This window comes from Hordeum vulgare, chromosome 7H (genome assembly GCF_904849725.1).
Source record: "Hordeum vulgare subsp. vulgare chromosome 7H, MorexV3_pseudomolecules_assembly, whole genome shotgun sequence".
Lineage (NCBI taxonomy): Eukaryota > Viridiplantae > Streptophyta > Magnoliopsida > Poales > Poaceae > Hordeum > Hordeum vulgare.
Window position 1 is genome coordinate 618,744,334 of NC_058524.1, and position 17,078 is coordinate 618,761,411.

At 45.4% G+C, this 17,078-nt stretch overlaps 1 pseudogene; it reads right to left on the minus strand.

Moving 5' to 3' along the window:
- Positions 1-6,323: 6,323 nt before the first annotated feature.
- On the minus strand, positions 6,324-8,792 carry LOC123409560 (annotated as a pseudogene).
- Positions 8,793-17,078: the final 8,286 nt, after the last annotated feature.

Sequence of the window (17,078 nt, forward strand, 5' to 3'; positions counted from 1 at the left end):
CATCCGGATCTGTGTTAAAGCTGCCATCGACATTATCTTTTACAAAGAGTTCTTGATCACCTTCATAAACGAGAAACATGTCCTTAATACTTTTGAGGTATTTAAGGATATTCTTGACTTTTATCAAGTGTTCCACTCCTGGATCACTTAAAAACCTTTGGACATGCAATAGCAAATCTAAGAAGATGCTTCAACAGGCTTGAGCCCCCTTCAAAAAATAAATAATATAATTAATATAATACATCATAAAAATAGTAATAATAATTAAACTAAAAAACTAAAAGTTAATGCATTTTTCTTCACACAGTTAACATTGAGCTTCTCCCTCAATTTCTTCCAAGATTAGCCACCGTTGACATATCAAAATATTACGTCCATCCCCTTTGAAGGCATTCGCAGGCCCAAGCAAGAAAATAAGAATGAAAAACAGATAAAACACCTATTTTGTCTTGGTCACTCGGTTGGAGTTGCTCTGACCGGCGCCGCACAGGGCAAGCAGAGGCGTCAGTGAGCAGGAACCGCTGCCAGGTACTACGCGGGTACTGTACTTGCTCTATTGCCCTGTTTGAATACACTAGCCTGGCTAGAGGTTAGAGTTAGTTTCTAACTCTGGACTAACTCTGAACTAGCTCTAGCCTTTGGTGGTGTTTGGATGATAGAGTTAGTTTGACAATAAATATACTTTTTAATCATTTGACTCTTTTAACCAGGATTTGTTGTGGCCGGCTCTTGTGTGGCCTCTTTCCACTCACAAATGATATTAAAATCATCTTTACAAATCAAATATCTAAAATATGATAAATTTTATTTTGTTCATACAAATAAGGCGTCCCACTTAAACATACAAGTCATCAATCAGGCTTAAAAAAATAAAATTACATTCCATGAAAGAGAGCATGAGCTAACTCATCACGAAAGGCGTTCATGTTGATATCTTCAACAAAAGGTTCATCTTCTGACCATGCGGATGCCGAAGAACTAGGCATTGGGTTATAATTTTCATCCGCATCACAGGCATCAAATTCCCTATCCGCAATTCTGCTCTCTCGAATGAAATTATGAAGAGCCATACAAGCAACAATAATTCTAGTTTGCTTGTCTTCTGGAAATTTTGGCATGTCCAACAAAATCCTAAATTTCATCTTCAACACTCCAAAGGATCGCTCAATGACATTCCTAACTTTGGCGTGTGCATGGTTGAAGGTTTCTTTCATACCTTGTGGTGGCGGGCCGTTTTGCCATTGCTGCACATGGTACCTTGTGCATCTGTATGGCGACAGGTAGCCCGACCGGTTTGGGTATCCCGCATCAACCACATAGTACTTCCCTACATATTTTCAAAGGCACACAATGAGACTTAATTGAACCAGTGTAATTGATCAAAAATTGTTACAAGACAGTTCAAGTAGCAAACCTGATGGTGGATGGGGAAATTTGTGATGATGAGTACTTATGGCATCTTTCAAAACTCTCATGTCGTGTGCTGAACCAGGCCATCCCGACATCACAAATGTAAATCTCATGTCGAAATCACAAATAGCAAGCACATTCTGACTGGTTTCATTGTGCCTGTTTAAGTATGGAATCCTCTTACTCTTATCCACCACAACCTTCACATGTGTCCCATCTATAGCTCCTATACAGTCATTAAAGTGAGGCCAGAATGCTGGATTTTCTAAGTTTGGGTGCACCTCTGAAAATGTTGGGTCCTTGGGTACAATTATATCATGTGCTAACCTAAGGAGGCATGTCAAAACTTTGTTAAATGTCCTACTTACTGTCTCCGTAGACCTCCTGAAACGGTTCTCACTCTGTCTAACTGACTGTGGTGATCCAACAATCCATAAGAACATAGCTAGAGCCTCCACAGATGTCATTTTACTACTGGACTTCAACCCATATGATTGCACCAAAGTATTATGTAGCCTGTTAAACAAATTTCTCTCAACCCTGAACATGTTGTAGCATTGGGTATCGCGGGATAGTGTCTCTTGCACCCAATCCAAACCAGAATACCCACTAGACCTTCTAGGTAATTTTACAAAGTAGTTATCGGAGTACATACCCAAGATAGGAACCAGCTGCAAGATTAATTTCTTGGACTGCACCAAATTGTTGTGGCACATGGATATGATCTCATCCTCACTTGTGCTACCTCCATCATATTCTTCTTCCTCACTCATGTGGCCATGACCTTCTTCCTGATTCACAAACAACAAATGAAATTAATCCTCAATTTATATGACTCCAACAGCTAAAAACAGCATGTTTATATGACTACAATAGCTAAAAACAGCAATTTATATCACTCCAGCAGCTCAAAAACAGCACTTTATATCACTCCAGCAGCTCAAAACAGCAATTTATATCACTCCAGCAGCTCAAAAACTGCACTTTATATCACTCCAGCAGCTCAAAACAGCAATTTATATCACTCCAGCAGCTCAAAAACAGCAATTTAAATAGGTCCAACACCTCACAAACAGCAATTTAAATAGGTCCAACACCTCACAAGCAGAAATTTAAATACGTCCAACACCTCACAAGGAGAAATTTAAATAAGTCCAACACCTCACAAGCAGAAATTTAAATAGGTCCCTGCACCATATCTTTTAGTAACCCAACCCAACCTAAAAACTACTCCAAATTGTTGTCCCTGCACCATTTCTTGAAGTAACCCAGCCTAAGCTCATGACTTAATAGGCCACAGAAGAACTCTCTTTGGTACTCCGTTTCGAACATCTTGGACATAGCATATATAGAGTCAACTGTTTGCTCGATGCCACACTCAAAAGCCAACTGCTGACATCTCTTCACAGAAAATGCAGCCTTCTCATTTGCACGTTTCTGCATTTGCTTAGTGTTGGCTACGACAGACTCCTTGAAGGTACTAGCTATGTCCTTCACAATCTTCACCATTGGGCTCTTGCTCTTCTTCAATGGACTGGTTAAAGTGCTTGTAGTGCTTGATGATCTCTTGCATCTCTGGCTCCTCTCGTTGCTTCTACTTGTAGGTGTTCCTTGAAACTCCTCCTCTTCCGCCGCGACCATCTGCCGCCGACGAGGAGCCGCCGAAGTCCAGTTGTCGGACAAATGGCGGCGATGGATTCGCCAATCCGTCTCCTGCTCCGGCACGCGGGCGGCGATAAGGAGGGAGCCCGGAGCTCCTTTCGCGCCCAGGAAGAAGCTCGTCACTGTCGCTTTGGAGGAAAGCTCCATAGAGCCCAAGCCCTGGAAATCCCTCCGAAGGCGACGCTTGCGAGTTGAGGTCAAGGCCGGCCTGGGCAGCAGGGCCGCTTGCCGACGGCTGCGAACCCCAAGCGTTGAAGCTGCCTCCGTCCATCGCAGAGTGGGAGGCGGGACCGGGGCCGACGGTGGCACGCGACGGGACCGGCAGTGACAGGCGGGGCGAGAGTGGCCGGCGGTGGCTGTGGTGGCGTCGGCAGGCGGTGGCGGGGGCGGCGTCGGCAGGCGGTGGGGGCGTCGGCAGCCGGTGGCGGGCTGGTGGCGGCGTCGGCAGGCGGTGGGGGCGTCGGCAGCCGGTGGCGGGCTGGTGGCGGCGTCGGCAGCCGGTGGCGGGCTGGTGGCGGCGTCGGCAGGCGGTGGCGGGGGCGGCGTCGGCAGGCGGTGGCGAGCAGCGGGCGGCTGGGGAGCGCGGCGAGCAGCGGCGGCCGGGGCGAGCGCGGGCGGCTGGGAGCGCCGCGAGCAGCGGCGGCTGGGGAGAGCGCGGCGAGCAGCGGCGGCTGGGGCGAGCGCGGGCGGCTGGGAGCGCCGCGAGCAGCGGCGGCTGGGGAGAGCGCGGCGAGCAGCGGCGGCTGGCGAGCGCGAGCGGCTGGGGCGACCGCAGGCAGCTGGGGCGAGCGAGGGCGACGGGGGCTGGGGCGACGGGGGTGGATGCGGGAGGACGGGAGAGGATAAGATGCGGGAGGATGTGACTTTTTTTTACTGGTATACCCCAACTAGCCCCAATTAGCACCTCTTCTCAGGGATAGTTTTTTTAGTGGGTTAGTTTTCATCTAACCCAAACTAGCACACCTGTTTGGATACTTTGAGGGTTAGTCCAGCTCCAACTAGCTGCAACTAGCTCTAGCAGTGGGATCCAAACAGGGCCTATGTTGGACCAACTCCAAGGACACACGCGTCCCAGCTTTTGTCTCCCTCCCGGGCATGGAGATCCATCCGTCCACTTTGGTCCCCGAGAAACCGCCTCGGCGTCCGCAACCGGCGAACATGATGAGGCCAAAAAGTCGCTCGTTGAACTTTCCCTCGGCGTGTCGCCCAACGTTGAGAGGCATCCTGTGGAGCGGTCTCGAGCAGAGTCCACCGCTCAAATCAAATTATTTACGTTTGACCTACTCCAAAATACTATATGACCATCAAGGACTGGACAGGCTGGTTGCCGTGTTGAAAGGTTGAGACAAAGGCTGGCATTTCGAGGGGCTTCTCTCCGAATATGCCTTTTGGAGCTGGACCTTCATGGAGGTGGGTTTTTTAAAAGAACCTAGAGTTCATTAAAATTCATACTCTTATAATTCCAAAAAACTGAAAATAAAATACATATACATGAAGGCATAACACTCATATGTGTAAAATTTTAGGACGAAATACATCGAAATAAGGACTGTGTAAGGAAGACAAATCTGAAGCTTTTTAACACATAGTATTATTCTAGACATTTGTTTTTTTTGTATAGGTCGCATCTAAAGGTTTCATCTTGAAATTTTTACACACGCACACGTTTCATTCTTATATAGTTGCATACTTTTTTCAGAATTTATTAAAATCAAAAGGTTTCAATTTTATTTTTATTTTTAAATAAAGGGTTCCATGAAGCTCGGTCACCAAAACGCCCTACTCGCTTCTCTCGTGGTGGAGAATAAGTACGTATAAACCCCAACCCCACCGATCGATTTTCTCATGATCATCACGATCCCTAAATTGAAACTTTCCTTGCCTTGGCAAGTTACAACACAAATCATATGATAGCCTGGCTGGATCATTGGAGAAGAGAGCGTCGGTGCCCTGTCTGAACAGGGATGATCTCGACATCAGATTTGGATCTGGATCTGTCGTACAACCGCATATTGATCTAATATCAAATAAAAATAATGAGCTAGCTCACTCCAATTTTAGCTCTATGTTCTGATCTACTACACCAATACTAACGACATATATATTTGGTTATCAATATATGTATTTGTAGAAAGCACATTAATCATTTGTTTACATCATAAATATGATTTAAAATGTGTCACCACATTTTTCTATTCAACATAAAAAATTGGTGGAAAATAGAGCCATATTATTTTCTAGAGTACACATGAACTTTAAATTTTTCTTCTATGTCAATACCTTCATCACGGTGTAGGCAAGTCCTAGCCAACAAATAAATTCATACGATTAATTACTTGAAAACCAAATCAACAAATTAATCTCCTAGAAATCCCTTCCAGCCCTCCCTCACGCCTCACCCAAAGTCGAATTATAGAGAAAATATTGTCGTTGGGCGACCAACAAGCAAGACATAAGTTATAGAAATTAATCAAAAGAATTATTCACGGAAGCAAGTACATTATTGATGCATGCATGCAGCTCAATTTCTATATGATGCTTAGCTCACAAATGCCAAGACCTGATTTTCTTGTCTACGCATAGTGGAACGGCTCAAAACGCCAAGCTCCATGCCATTTGCACCGAACGCCAAGTTCCATGGTGTTTTTGCCTTGTCACTTTAACGCCAACTGGATTAGTGTGGGCCGGGACCAAACGCCACTAGTCCCGGCGTCTCCTGTGCAAGCAAAATGTCAGGGATGTTGACGTGAACAAAAAGTCAGAATTGCTTCTTTCTTTCTTTTTCTTTTTGCAAACGAGGTCAATGTTTGATTTTTTTAGTACAAAAGGTTAGAACAGAAATTTTTGTCCCTCCTCTTCTAGGCCGCGAAGGAGGGAGCAGCATGCAGCATCTACACATGAGTATTATTCTTGTGTCCACTCAAATGACATTGCAGCAAAGGGACGGGTGCCGTGCTCTTGCGATTAAAACGCCGGCCGCGTTAGGCTAGTTAGTGTGATTCCCTCGCTATTGAGGTAATAGCATCAAGGATCCTACAACTTGTACACAATGTGATGGTTTGATCTCAGAACTTGCAAAGTAACCCTATTTGATCCTACAACTTGTTTCTCTTGTGCAGTTTTAGTCCACAGCGAATCACAGCGCGTCAAGTGGACACAGTGGGGGCAGGGTTGGTGGTTTTGCAAAGTGGCCCTTTCATTTATCACTTATTAATCAACACCCAGGCCGTTTCAAATAGCACCTGAATTGATTAAAGCTCCTCGGCCATGGCAATGATCTCCTCCAGGTTGAGGAACATCCTGGTGCGGCGCCTCTTGATGATGAGCAGCATGGGCTTGACCTTGGGGCTCTCCCCGAGCGCTCGCCACCGCATTTTCATTGGGCAACGAGTAGGCGGCGCGCATGAACCGGTTGAAATCGACCATGGTGACGTCGTGCGGCGACTTGGAGGCATCGATGGTGAACTCCATGTAGGCGTGTGTGCCGACGATGGCGTGCTTGAAACAATGCACCTGGTCTTCCTTGCTGAAGTTGATCAAGGGGTACTTGGACAGCTTCTGGAGCAGGGTGTGGTACTTGATGGTCCACCAGAGCGCCATGTCCGTGATGAGGAACTGGACCTCGCCATTGAACTGACTGGCCGTGGTGAAGAGCGGCACGATCACGTCGGTGAAGTCGTGGAAGAGGTTCCCCGTGTAGCCGGTGAGCGAGAAGATCACCATGGCCACGTCGTGGTACCTGGTGCAGTGGGCGGGCACCTTGTTCGACTTCACCGTCAGCTCCGTGATGTGGCTGAGGCAGAACTCGTCGCCTTTCCGCGGGTAAGGCTTGATCTTCCACACCTCGTCCCTCTGCGAACCCTCGAGCTCCATGAACAGCACTGATCAGTGCATCTTAAAGCAGACAGCAGTCTTGAAATATTTCGTCTCGTTTGATGTGTGCGTGCATGCATACTTTATCGTCTCCTCACCTATCAGAACAGAGCAGCATTGATAATGTGCACAGTTTAATTTGCCAGTGACATATGAAAATTTCAAGGTAGTTAGGCAGGCCATGAAAAACTAAGACATATTTTTTCTTGCTGGTTGCTATGATTTCCTACCTTCCAAGTCCTCCTTCCTCCTTTGGTCTGATCGCTTAGGCTCTGCTTTTGCTAAGACCTGCAATTGCTCGTTAAATTTGACTTGACTAACAGAACCGAAACAGATGCCTTGGCCATGTAGTAATCCAGATTCACAACAACAGTAGCAGCATCACGTTCATCATCGAATATTAAACTAACAACATTCAAATATATGGAAATTTTTGTTGCAAAGCTTTCAAGTCTACATACTGCAGCTTCGACAACAGGGAAGCATAAACCAAAAGAACAAGAATGCATAGAGCAAACAGTATCAAAGAGCTGCAAGGAAATTTCCTGCCAAGACCTGCATCGCCAGAACAGAGCACCATTGATAATGCGCAGAACTTCATTGGCCAATGACGCCTGACGGTCGTCGTCACAGCTGCGGTGGAACACAGGGATTCAGACATCGAAAGCAGGGATCAGAGATGATTACATAAGTCGAACGCACGGTTAATCAGACATAACTGGCACATGGCTACCTCCCAACTCAACTGATCAAATGTTCAAAATAAGTTGGGATCGGTATCTGCACGTGAAATGATCTCTACTTCTCAAACTGGGTTACAAATGGCAATTAGTATTTGCAGCTTACTAGCAAGCAGGTAACAATCTCGATTTCAGTTTGAAAGTAGCCTATAAAGATATAGGAACAGCTGATATCATAAACCCTCAGGACAATATGTCTATCATATTTCTAAAAAAATATCTACAATAGTCATTGGTCTGATCGCTTAGACTCTGCTTTTGCTAAGACCTGCATTTGGTCTTTAAATTTGTCTTACAATGAAAACAGTACTCTTCTTTGTATATGCACTCCCGATTGACCTGTATGGAAACAACAGAAAATACGAGGGGCAACAACAAGGAAAGCTGTTACCAAATCATAAACAGCAGCAAAGAATCTGACAACCAAAATACAAGAACACCAACACAAGGAAGCACTTGCAAAGAATCTGTAAACAAGATGACAAGCAGAAAAGAGAACATAGAACAAAGGCAAAATATAACCATGACACAATATAAAATTTGCAAACTTTTGGACGGAACTCTCTCCGATTCTGCAGCTATGAAGAGCTAACTGCAAGGCGCAAAATTTACTAGTGGCATGAAGCAATGAGAAAAAGGTAGGCAAGTACAAAACTTCACTAACGAAATCAACCAATGGCCTGGGTGTTGATTAATAAGTGACAAATGGAAGGGGCACTTTGTAAAACCACCAGCCCCCACTCTGTTCACTTGGCACGCTGTGATTCGCTGTGGACTAAAACTGCACAAGAGAAGCAAGTTGTAGGATCAAATAGGGTCACTTTACAAGTTATAGGATCAAACCATCACATTGTGTGCAAGTTGTAGGATTCCTGATACTATTACCTCCTCGCTATTATGCATAGGTTCCTGCTTTCTTCCACGTCCACCCATGATTTAATTTTAGATCATGCACGTACGTATGTTCACTGGCCGATACATGTAGATGCCGAGAGTATATGTGCGTACGCCATTTATAAATGGCGCCGACCGAACAAAAGGGTCGTGGTTAATGGAGGGGGAATGTTTGCCAAATTTACCTGGCAAGCATTCACGAACACACTCCATGGCATTTTACTTTGCACTTCTTCTCGTGGTGGGTACAATTATAGATTTTTAATCATGGTGGTCTCTAGCTAGCTAGCTACTCCTTTCCTTTGGATAATGATCGAGTCGAGTGGTAGTGCATTCTTATGCTGTCGAGTGTCTATATGCCAAAATGACACAAAGGTAAGTTGGACAGCTGGCCGAGATGAGATAGATAGATAGATAGATACGCGTGTGTGCGTGTTTATAGTACTCCTTAGTGCGGTGCCTGATTCTCCATCAGTCTTAATTAAACAGTAAGTCTTATATAGCTCGTCAACTAGCTCTCCATCGTCCTACCTAAACGGACGCGTGATTTGTTCTTTTTATCTGTTTGAGTCGCATGTTCATGCGTCCGTGTCCCTTTTTTATTTGAGTCAGTAGATGCATTCAACGGGACGGATGAATTTTCTAAATGTTCGCCCCAGAATTTCATCTTACATCTTATGGGCGCATTTCTTTAAATGTCGTGAGCTCTCTTGCCGCCGTCGCGAGCTCCCGTCCGCGACCCTTCCGTCCGCACCCGCATCGCGCACTCCGCCGCCGCCCCGAGCTGTCCAGGCCCCGTGCCACGCACTCGCGCCGTCGCCCGGAGCTCCCGCCCGTCCACACCCTGCGCCTCACATCCCACACTCCCGCCGCCGCCGCTCCGAGCTACCGCTGGTGCTTCGTGCACTCGCGCTTGTCCGTGTGCCGTCTGGCTAGCATACCAGCTAGCACACAGACACGCAAGTGTTGTCATGTCGATGTCCTCGAACGTTGCTCCTACTCGGTAAGCATGGCACGGGCCAGCACGACGAGCTCTAGCATGGGGACGACAGGCTGAGCTCTGGCCGCGCCCACTCGTCCCGCAGCTGGTGGTCCAACGAATAGAAAAAGGGAGGGAGGTGGGTGTGTGGGTGATAGATGGGTCACGTCCGGACACAAACAGACGGGGCGGATGCATGAAACGTCCTTTTTGTGTCTGCACATGATTCAAATGTGATTTAATTTTGATTTCAAAATGGTTCGGAAGGACATAAACAAAACGCGAAAAAAGAAATGAGTCATTGCGTTGGCAATTATTTTTATCCGCGTGTATCTAAACACACACGAGCGGACGAAATAGGTCTCTCCTTGCAGTTGCTCTCACGACGGGCCGGACTTATCTTTCAACCAGCTCCTGTACAGTTCTAGTTAGCATTTACTCATGATCGGGCCTCCAAAGTTCAATCTTAATTCACCTGGTCGGAGATCTGGTGCGAGAGCGAACGATCAATGGCGCCGCGCCCACTCGTCGAGTACTATTCCCTCCGTTCCTAAATACAGTATAATTCTTTTAAAAGGTTTCACTAAAAAACTATATATAGATGTATATAGACATACTTTAAAGTATAGATTCATTTATTTTATTTCGTATGTAGCCTTTAGAGAAATGTGTAAAAGGACTTGTATTTAGAAGCAGAGCGAGTAGTTACTAGTCAGGCCAGCGGCATGCAGCCGTACTCCCTGGAGCACTTGCATGTACTACTACTCCTACGGAAGCTGCTCTGGGGATGCATGCATGCATGCATGCGGGCTGGCTGCAGCTGGCTCGGCAGGGGAAAATAAGGCTCTGTTTTTTTAAAAAGTCTAGGATTTTTTTTAGTTCCAACTACAAAGTCTTTAGTCGTTTCTTTTCAAGGACTAAACATGGATTAGAGGTCATTAAATGACATGCAAAAAGATCATGTTACCCCTAGTAATATACTAGAAATTATTAAATGACATGCTAAAAGTAGGGGCACTGTTGGAAAAAGTGTCAAAAAAGTCCCAAAAAGTCCTTCCGGACTTATTCCTTTAGTCCCAAATACCCTCTTTTAGTCCCTAAAAGTCCCTCATGTTTCTTTCACATAGGACTAAAAGGGACTTTTTTAGTTCCTACACCAAAAAGTCCCTGGAAAGAAACACCCCCACACTTTTGCATCGCCTTCCCTTTCTGGCTTTCTCTCTTTCTTTATTAGGCTGCAGTCGATCATATCTTTGGCTTTGGCTGTGGGGGAAGCTACCTATGCAGCCAATTTAATAAAACAAACAAAGAAACATACGGGCTACGACCACGAGCACAAAAGGTTACCACTGATCTGATCATCACAAATCCTTGCTGTCAAATTTTTTTGCTCCGAAAACCAGACTTGTGCGTCTGTTGCATTGCGATCTGTTGAAAGTCCTCGTCTTTGCAGCTACGACGGCAGCAGCAAGGCGCTGCCGTGGCGGTGGTGTGATGAGTCTTGGAAAGTGTTACCCAATGTTATTTGAGGTGTGGAGACGTGTGATGATCGGCTGAAAATATTGCACGTCATTTTTCGGGCCGGCGACGATGGCGCCCGTGGGTGTCTCCCCCCTCCTTGGAGGCGCCGCTATGGTGTATTCAACATCTTCCTCGCTCGTGTGGAGTTAGTGGTTTTATTCGCGCGAAAGTCTTGATTCGGTCGGATCGACACGATGACGACGTATTTGATGTCGCTCGTCTGTTTGGAGCATCGTGTTTGGAGACACTGCTTTGTTCCTCGTTGCTCTTCTCCGGTGTTTGCCGTGGTCCTATCAGGATTCTCGGCGGCGCTATCCACGGCCGTCACCGGTGCGTCCAAGAACGTGTCTTTCTCGCATCAGATCACGTCCTTCCAATCATTTGCCACCTTCTCTTATGCATTCAGGGTGCATGGCGCGTCGACATGCGAAGTCCAGTGCGAGAGGTTGATCTTCAGAGTTGCCCGAAGTGGGTTGAGATGCGGTGTTGTTATTTGTTAAGACATGTGCTTTTGCTTTGTAGTTTTGTACTGTCGTCGGTGGCTGTCTCTAGACATGCCTGGGTGTGAAGTGGATGCTATACTCGTTGTTCGCAATGAGTGATTGTATCCTTATTATACTTATAATTCTGTTTTCTTCTGTTTTCTATAAAGCTTTCATCCGCCTAGATGTATTCTTAGAAAAAAAATTATTTCGAAATGCATTCTATCAAACAAAAAAAATGCTCAAAACCCACAGGGATAAAAGTCATAGTAGTACCAAATCCACGCGCATCAGGAGGACCTCGCTGCTCGATCCGAGCGGGTTGTATGCAGGTTTGAAATTTGAATCCCTCAACTGGCCATGGCATGAAACACGAAAACCAGCAAATCTCGCATCTGCTCCATGCTTTTGTTCATGTGGATGAAGGCCGGCAAACCGCGGCACATGGCGTACAAGTAACTAGTGGCGTGTCAGTAAGCAGGACCCGCCGCCGGGTACGCACAAGTACGCAGGTACTTGCTCTGTGTTGGTCCACGGCTCCACGGACACACGCGCCCCAGCTTTTGTCTCCCTCACGGCCATGGAACTCCACTCGCTTGGTCTTCAACAACAAATAAATCGCCACGGCGTCATCGAATATCAGGACAAAAGGTCGCCCGTTGAAATTTCCTCGCCGTCTTACACACCCAACGTTGAGACATCCTTTTTGAACACCATCCCTGCCTTTTTCTCATCCATATCATAATAAAGATCAAAGTATAAGTCACATAAAGACCTACATGACAAAACTGAAAAGACAGAAAAACATTTTTAAGTTTGACACCAACGTCCGTCATCCGTCTCCAACACCATCACAACGGGCATCGGAAAAAAAAATGACGAATCATCTTCTTGTACGAACTCGACACCGCTCCACCACTGATAAACAACTTTGCGAATTTTAAAGATCGCTCACAAAAAGTGAAGCAAGCGATTGTGCCTGCTGCAGCCTGATTGCTGCGTGGTGGAAATCTACGTATGATGTACACCAAAATATACGATCCTGTGCAACACCAACTTAGTTTTATTGGACTCGTCGCAATATATCTACATGCTATAGATTCCCCCCGTTTTCTCAATCTAACCCATATTTTTTATAGAAATTCAGAAGTGTAGTGCGTAGTGGCAGTCCAACCCAAATTGAGACGAAATTAACCTCACATCGATTCGATCGCTTAGTGCAAATCCAACACAAATCACCAAACTGTCAGCAAAATGTCCGGACTAAATAGTTTAAGCACTTCTGTTCATCCAAAGCCGCTCATCAAATCCTTATAGGCCAATCCGGACGTATGAAATGCCACAAACCAGATCAAGTGGATGACATACATCAAGTCTCAATAGAATACACCATTGTCATCAAGGATATCCACGTGACACACATACATCAAGTGCTCTTAAATCTAAAGTATTAAATTTGACATAACGAAACCTCAGAAAGCAAGACTCATTTCATCACAAAATAAAGAGGAAAGAACACCATACGATCGAACTATATTAATAGAGCTCGTGGTACATCAATATCGCACCAAATCAAGAGAGAGAGAGAGAGATATAGAGCGAGATCAAACACATAGCTACTCGTACATGATAGATCTCGTGGATCTTAGGCTAGATGTGTTCGGTATGAAATAGTAGATTTATTACCTTATGGTGAACTCGATGAGCTCCCTCCAGAGACCGTCGTGAGGTGGTGACGACGGTTGGGAAGCAGAGAGAGATCCGGTATCGGCGGTGATGGACTTCCCATCGCTTCAGTGCTACTCTCTGGATCGGATTAGGGTTGAGAGTGGGGAACCAGTGGCGGCGGCGAACCTCGTATCTTGTGCCATGATCCCCGCCTCCTCTTTATAGCACTGCACGACAGGGACCCACCAGCTTTGCTTGGCTGGACGCCCCCGATCAGGGCGTGGGTCAAGGTTCCAATGGGCCGTTGGGCCCATTGAACGAGAGATCAACCTAACATTCTCCCCCTTGATCTCATCATATGCTTTTTGTTGGGGAACGTCGCATGGGAAACAAAAAATTTCCTAAGCGCACGAAGACCTATCATGGTGATGTCCATCTATGAGAGGGGATTTCCGATCTACGTACCCTTGTAGATCGCACAGCACAAGCGTTAAGAAACGCGGTTGATGTAGTGGAACGTCCTCACGTCCCTCGATCCGCCCCGTGAACCGTCCCACGAACCGTCCCGCGATCCGTCCCACAATCCGCTCCGATCTAGTGTCGAACGGACGGCACCTCCGCGTTCAGCACACGTACAGCTCGACGATGATCTCGACCTTCTTGATCCAGCAAGAAAGACGAAGAGGTAGATGAGTTCTCCGACAGCGTGACGGCGCTCCGGAGGTTGGTGGTGATCTAATCTCAGCAGGGCTCCGCCCGAGCTCCGCAGAAACGCGATCTAGAGGTAAAACCGTGGAGGTATGTGGTCGGGCTGCCATGGCAAAAGTTGTCTTAAATCAGCCCTAAAAGTCCACTATATATAGGAGGGAGGGAGGGGAGGAGGCAGCCTCAAAACCTAAAGGTTTGGCCGAAATTGGAGGTGGAGGAGTCCTACTCCAATCCTACTTGGAGTAGGATTCCACCTTCCCACTTGGAAACTCTTTCCACCTTGTGTTTTTTCCTTCTCAAACCTTATGGGCCTTAGTGGGAACTTATTCCAGCCCACTAGGGGCTGGTTTATCTCTTCCCATAGCCCATGAGACCCCTTCGGGCGTGACACCCCTCCTGATGGTCCCCGGCACCCCTCCCGGCATTCCCAGTACACTACCGATGAGCCCGAAACTTTTCCGGTAATGCACGAAAACCTATATATCAATCTTCGTTTCCGGACCATTCCGAAATACCTCGTGACGTCCGTGATCTCATCCGGGACTCCGAACAACATTCGGTAACCAACCATATAACTCAAATACGCATAAAACAACGTCGAACCTTAAGTGTGCAGACCCTGCGGGTTTGAGAACTATGTAGACATGACCCGAGAGACTCCTCGGTCAATATCCAATAGCGGGACCTGGATGCCCATATTGGATCCTACATATTCTACGAAGATCTTATCGTTTGAACCTCAGTGCCAATGATTCATATAATCCCGTATGTTATTCCCTTTGTCCTTCGGTATGTTACTTGCGTGAGATTCGATCGTCAGTATCCGCATACCTATTCCAATCTCGTTTACCGGCAAGTCTCTTTAATCATTCTGTAATACAAGATCCCGCAACTTACACTAAGTCAAATTGCTTGCAAGGCTTGTGTGTGATGTTGTATTACCGAGTGGGCCCCGAGATACCTCTCCGTCATACGGAGTGACAAATCCCAGTCTTGATCCATACTAACTCAACGAACACCTTCAGAGATACCTGTAGAGCATCTTTATAGTCACCCAGTTACGTTGCGACGTTTGATACACACAAAGCATTCCTCCGGTGTCAGTGAGTTATATGATCTCATGGTCATAGGAACAAATAATTGACACGGAGAAAACAGTAGCAACAAAATGACACGATCAACATGCTACGTCTATTAGTTTGGGTCTAGTCCATCACATGATTCTCCTAATGATGTGATCCCGTTATCAAGTAACAACACTTGCCTATGGCCAGGAAACCTTGACCATCTTTGATCAACGAGCTAGTCAACTAGAGGCTTACTAGGGACACTGTTTTGTCTATGTATCCACACAAGCATTGTGTTTCCAATCAATACAATTATAGCATGGATAATAAACGATTATCATGAACAAAGAAATATAATAATAACTAATTATTATTGCCTCTAGGGCATATTTCCAACACTTTTAACTTTACTCGTTTCGCAATAGATCAATATATGGGGCATGTTTCATCGTCACAGCTCAATTGCCGATGGAATCAGACAGCCACAATGTACCTCTCTATTTTGAGACAGATTCTTTAACCTTGGGTCCTTTATTGTCCGGAAATATTAGACTATACCATAAAACCCATGTCAAATGTGTGTTCTCCGAACACACTGGGCGGTAAGCCTTTGATAAGCAGATCTGCAAACACTTGTTTGTTGCTTTTATGCTTCAAGCATTTCTCCATAATTCCGGACTTTCTCCTTCACAACACATAACTCTTTGTCAGTGTGTTTGGCATCAACACTTGACTCGTCGTGACAGGAGTGAAAGAACTTAAAATGGTTATCGTTGTTGTCAACCATTATCAACTCCGGGTACAGGTAGCCTTAACCATTTTGCGTGTCCCTCAGCCTCATATCAAGCTATAACATGTCATTGCATCACATTGATGACAATCGTTTCACTCATTTGGAGATTTTCCACACAAAACTCCGAGTATGAAAGTTAGCGACAATTGTGGATTTCGCTATACATTTCACAAGTCCTGCCTTTGTACTCACAATCTTTTGAGAGCACTTATTTCTTTCAGCATGAGGCCGATATCTTTGATTCCATTCCATTGATTTATCTATGGAATGGACATTGCTAAAACAACCCGGATATATACGTGAACTATGTCAGGGCAATATCTTGAGCTTCCAACAAGTGAAGCATATGGTACCATATTCGTTTACAATCTTTTCTTATTAGCTTTTGAAACGCCATAGTTTCCAGTTCCATTACCCTTGACTATAAGAACAGGCGTAGGTTTTCTCGTATGCATACTTTAGCGATCTTTCTTAGCATGTCCATGCGACATTCCTAATACCCCTTTTATTCTTTTGAACTTTGAGGACAAGAACTTCTTCTCTCCTCCTGCACTAGAATTGACATCACCACTAGCAAGTAGGACGTCATCCACATGCACACGAATTGGGAAACGAATTTCCCATTCTATAACTTTGCATGAATGCAATTGTCCTCTCATTTTCTTTGCACAAAATCTTTCGATTTAAGTCATGTTTTACACCTTTATATATTTCCTTTGGAGTCACATTTTCCTTGTAGACCCTTCATAAAGTCTATGTTAGTGAAATTCAAGTGGTGGAATTGTTGGAATTATGCCCTAGAGGCAATAATAAATGTATAGTTATTATTATAATTCATGTATCAAGATAATAGTTTATTATCCATGCTATAATTGTATTGAATGAAGACTCATTTACATGTGTGGATACATAGACAAAACACCGTCCCTAGCATGCCTCTAGTTGGCTAGTCAGTTGATTGATGATAATCAGTGTCTTCTGATTATGAACAAGGTGTTGTTGCTTGATAACTGGATCACGTCATTAGGAGAATCACGTGATGGACTAAGACCCAAACTAATAGACGTAGCATGTTGATCGTGTCATTTTGTTGCTACTGTTTTCTGCGTGTCAAGTATTTATTCCTATGACCATGAGATCATATAAACTCACTGACACCGGAGGAATGCTTTGTGTGTATCAAACGTCGCAACGTAACTGGGTGACTATAAAGATGCTCTACAGGTATCTCCGAAGGTGTTAGTTGAGTTAGTATGGATCAAGACTGGGATTTGTCACTCC